Here is a 6,000-nt window from a genome sequence, read left to right on the forward strand (position 1 = left end):
CGTTAATATGCACAAATAATTGAAAAATATGCTCAAATATGCATCATAAATTTATAATACTTTGAAAAATTACAAACATTAGAACAAATAAAACAAATAAAATATAACAAAATTAGGAGTATTGGACCTTTCAACATCTAAGTTAATCAACAAAATATTTAAATAAATATACATAAAAAATATCATTATATGTTTTTAAAACAATTTAAACAAATAAAATATAACAATATTTCAGTGTAACCAATAAATTAATATTAATTTTTTTTTATAATCAACACGGTATAGCAAACTAGAGAAGATAAAATTTTATACCGTGTTGACAGTAATTTTTTTTCGCTAGTATGGCAATTGGCAGTACTTAAAAATTCCAATTTACAAAATAAAAATATGAAATATTTTGATTATTTATATGCACTTATGAAAAAATATGTCCTAACCCTCCAAATATGCCATTATAATATGCAAAATTAAATTTGGTCTATGGAATCAGTTGGGTCTGAATCGCCCAACTTTCAAACCCTCGTATAATGTATATAGTGTATATACACTACACTCAGTATAAATAAGCAAATGCGTACAATTCCGGTCTCTAATAATTATAACCATAGGTTCAAAATTCCTTGTATTGTATTGATAGTTTTACTACCCTTAAATATTGTACGAGAGGATTTAAATCTTATATTATTTAAGATGTTTTGTATTTCAATCATAAATATTCATTATTTTTTTTCTAGTTAATTACTTCTAAAAAAAACATTAAAATGTATTATGTAAAAAGCGTCATTTGACGATAATTTGTACTTTTTATTTAAATTTTAGATTCTGAGCGAAGCGATGTATGCGTGTGCTTTTTCTGTTTATATAAACAATTTATAATAGAAAAAAAATCTTTTGATTTTTAACTTCCATATTATTTCCGGTAGGAAAGTGAATCGAGTTAGTCTATTGGAAGATAAAAATTAGAAATGTTCCTACTTTTATAAATAATTAAGAAAAACAAACAAAAATGTTAGCAAAAATGAACTTTACGCAAAAACAATTTTTGGGTTTTTAACAAAATAAGAAAATCAATTTTGTCGTTATTCAAAATTGTTTAACGTATAGGTTATAAAGTAAATAAAAGATTTGTATAACTAATTATAAAATAAAAATTGTAACGTAAGATGTATATTAAACAATTATAATAAATAAAAGTACTCCTAGCGTGACGCGCCTACAGTTACTCCGATGACGCCGTTATCATGCGCGAAGCCCTACGCGTGACGATAACCGCTGCTAGCAACTGTCGATAAATTAAGAAAAAAAAACCACTCCCGTTCCTTAGTTCTGACTAGATGGTTATCAAGTACCATCCTCAAATTCCAATATAGTGTTCCACACCATCAACATGGAGTAGAGCGCCCATGATCGTTGCCCCGGCGGATATGCCGAGTGAGCAACAACGATGAGTGGTGTTTGTGTTTTGTTTGTAATATATGTATTTTTATATCCGGCCGGTATGTGAGTACAACATTTTTCTATATTATAAAATAAAATTATACATAATGAATTATGGTTGTCTACGAGCGTCGGGGCCCCATCATGAGGTATTTTTTAGATATTATAAAATTATTATTGGTATTATTATATTAACAGTATATGTCGCTAATACTATCCAAACTATTTCTTCTAGTCCGAGTTATATGCCGTTAGGCTTTCTTGGCATAAAATTAAACTTTTATATATCTTCACAAAAATGATTTAAATTATTTCCTCCTATTTTCTCATCTTTGTATATAAATCCACTATACTCTGGCTCAATAGGGCCTATAGGTTCGTGGTTTGGCGACCTTTTTAAAATATCAAGTGTCTGCCATTGGGGGCTCCACAATTAGTGAAGCGTCTCAAAATATGATAAAAAAACTTGCTTCACTTGACGACAGTTTTTATTTTTTCCTCTGAAAATTCGATACTATATAAATTGACTGTAAGATTAACTATAAATAAGCTGTCGGAAGAATTCAGTTAGTGGATTTGTAATGTTACGAGTAAGAATCATGAAACATGATATTACGCCCGAAAAACGAACGCACAGGTGACACAATAATAAATATTGCAAAAGGCGTCGTTTCCACCAAAAAAATAAAAATATATATATTTGTCTCGGTAATAACTGGGCAAGATAGAATTTTCGTTTGAACCAAGTTTGTGTATGTATCTCAAATTTGATATTCTAATGCTTTGTTGATATTTCTGATAGAAATTTCTATTGATTTAACGATTAATAACACTTAATTTTTACACGCCGCGTAATTAGGCAGTATAACTTCATCTAGGGTAATTCATTTTTTTAATATAGAAACTCGATTAATTAAACAAACAAAACTATTAAGCTCAATTAAACTTAAATTAAAAAGTTCTTTACTAAATAATTAATTTAAAAAAGGTAGGTAAGTGAGCACTCTGCTGTTTATTACACATTGAATGGTTCATTGTAATTGGTGTGTACAATTTGAATTCTATATTTTTTTATATTATTTACAACAAAAAACAAAAAAATGTTTAAGAAGAAATAGTTAATAATACATAGATTAATATTCAATATCGTAAAAAATTGAAATTCAAACTGTTATAAAAAATGAATTTAACCTTAGTAGAAATTCTTTTATTAATATTATTGATTTTTAAATTTATTAATAATTTTATATTAAATTTTCAAATCTTAGGTACCTACAAACAAAAAAATGTATATGAATTTTCGTCTTCCAAATAATTTTTCGAAATTCTAACTTTTGGACTTTTTGTAAATTTTTAATCGGAAAATAATTAAATAAATAATTTATTAAGAAACTTGTATAATATTTTCAAGCATTTTTACTTGTTTATAAAATTTAAATGATCTATAAATAGTTCAAAAATAGTAAAAATATTTTGAAAAAAATATCATTTAAAAAAAGGATAGTATAAATACTTGATAAAAAAGTTCAAGTTTTTACTGTTTTTTCATTTTTAAATTATTACAAAATAAAGAAATCAACTTTTTCAAAATCTGGTCGAGTGTAAAATTACTAAAATTCTATTGGTTTTCCTGATTATTTCGAAAAATACTAGGAATTTTTTATTTTTATCCATTTTATGTATAAACTAGATCTAATTTGTAAATTAAAGCATTTTATCGATTACTTATTGTGCACACACACAAACGTAAAATTATTAATTCATTATTCCGCTCAGAATCTACAACAATTATTCATAAAAATTAGTATTAAAAAGATGGATAAGTAGTCTGTTGTTCAGTAGGTGTGACGAGTATACTTTGTTACTTCAATATATATATTAATACATAATATATGTCATAGGCTATATGGAAAATTAGTGTTTTTGCGAAAAAAAAAATCAGTTATTTTGGCTCTTTGCAGCAATAGGGCAGATTGTTTGTGAACTACTTATTATTTTTCCAAACGGCTTACTGTTTTTCAGACTTATTGCATGCAGACTAACAAGTAACAGCAGTAAGGCCATTTAAGAACTACTATCATTATATAGTAATATTTATAGGCGGAACTAGACATTTTTATTAGACTGGGCCACTCACGAGAGTCATTTTGCACCTATATCATATCGAAAGGAAAGTGTGGAGGGCGATAGGGAACACCAATGTTTTTTATTACAATACAAAATATGTATCACATAAGTTATTTATTTTGTTACATTTAAAATAATATGTTCTTATAGCAAATGTATACATTAATACGGAGCCAATTAGCCTGGGCCATGGCCCGGTTGGCCCAGGCCGTAGTTCCGGCCATGGTAATAACCAGTTTACTTATTTTATTTTAAGGGTAATTTAAAACTTATACAAAAAAAGAGCAATAGAATTATTTAAACATATAAACTGAATAATATGGTACCTATTATATTATACCTATAGTATTATATATTTTATGTTATAAACTGTATCAATGGCGAGTATCAGTGAAGTCAAGCTTATTTTAAAGTTATTGACTATTATATTAGTAATTACTAGTTCTATTTTATATTAGGTAGTTACTTTTGAAATATCGACTAAAACAAAAAAATGTTTTACAAACAACCGATGCAGAATTTCTTGACAAAGTACCAAATATAATAATAACATTAAGAGAAACAGCGATAAAACATTCGCAATTTGGAGGGCAGGGCTATCAAAAATGTTTTTGAAAAACAAATAGATGCGGTTGTCGGAAAAATAATGTACTGCAAAACTCAAAATTCCATGAAAAAACCGCATGTGACAATAATGAATAATTACATATTCTACGTATTTAATATTGTAATGTAATATTTTATGTAATATTTCAATTTAATATTTTACATATTATTTTCTTTTTTGTCAGTTCAACTTTACTGATGCTCGCCATTGATACAGTTTATAAAATAAATATAATACTAGGTACCTATATAATAAGTACTATATTGATTCAGTTTATGTTATTATAATTATATTGCTTTTTTTTTGTACAAATTATAAATTACCCTTAATAAAATAACTAAACTGGTTACTACTGTATAATGATTGTAGTTCTTAAATGGCCTAAGATCTGTTAGTCGATATGCAATAAGCCTGAAAAACAGTAGGTCGTTTGAAAAATAATAAGTAATTCACAAACAAGCTACTTAGCTACCCCACTGCAAAAAGCCAAAAAAACTAATTTTCAAAAATATGACCTACGACATAAATAATAATATTATACATATATTAAATTTGTATTAAATTATAACTGTATACGAAAAACAATTTTAGTGATATATATATCAGAATATCGATTGTCGACTATCCGAACATTTAATTATTATTTACCGGACGAGCAAATAAATAAAAAAGGTCATTAATTAATAACTCCGATTACTGATCATGTTACACATCATTCCACGTAATCGTAATCGTTGATTAGACATCCGCCGTTTTACTCGTTTTAGAATTTACATAATATATATATAAATGAAAATCTAACGCTGATTATTATTATTACTACTCGTACTATCGCCACGGCATCGTGTAATTCATTATTTTTCTCAGTAAGTCAGTATTATCGCATTATTATTATTTGTATAATATTATCATATATATTTATGTTGCTATACTTTAGTAATTCGTTTATAACTATTAAATAAAGTACCATAGATTAAATTAATTTTTGCCGAAAACAACGTATTGTATTACACCTATTTTATTATTAATAATGAATAATTATGTTAAAAGAAAATTTCTATCATATGAGATTGTTTAATAACAATATATTAATGATGTTTATGTTCACATAATTTTTGTTAATTTAAGATGACTTAAAGAATAAAGTTGATTTATAAAAATGAAAATATATTACGTAGATACTTTATACTTGAGTATACTATTGACATTAAGCTTATAAGTAATAAGGCTTATTTAAGATTTAAGAATAAGAATAATGTCAAACTAATGAAATAAAATATATATTTATAAATTTACTTAAAAAATATTTCAAACGTATAAATACCAATTAATAAATTAAATTCCTGAAATTTAACATTACTAATTTTTAATCATTATAAGTATAACATATTACTGATATTGTAGAATAGTATGAATAGGTTCGCAGCATAAGTCATTAGGGTATTTTTGTCAAAATTTGTCAAAAAAAAAAAAATTGTGTACATGTATTTTTGATATTTTTAAATTTCTGTAAGAATAAAATTATCTAGGAGCTTATACTATTTTATTAAGCTTTTTGGGCAATCATACAATTTTTTATCAATAATTATTAGAGAAAAAGAAATAAATTCGAAAATATTAAATGCCTATAATAATAATGGGTCGTTTCAAGTTCCCGAGATAAATATTTTGTGAACTAAAACAATATAATATCCAATACTGTTATTTTATGTTATTTTTGTTTTAATATATAATTTTATCAACTTAGGACGATCAGACACAATATTTTAAAAATTATATGATGACTAGTAAATGATATTTATAAATTATTATACATACATTTGATGAAA

The sequence above is a fragment of the Rhopalosiphum padi genome, chromosome 3 (genome assembly GCF_020882245.1).
Source record: "Rhopalosiphum padi isolate XX-2018 chromosome 3, ASM2088224v1, whole genome shotgun sequence".
NCBI classification, from domain to species: Eukaryota; Metazoa; Arthropoda; class Insecta; order Hemiptera; family Aphididae; genus Rhopalosiphum; species Rhopalosiphum padi.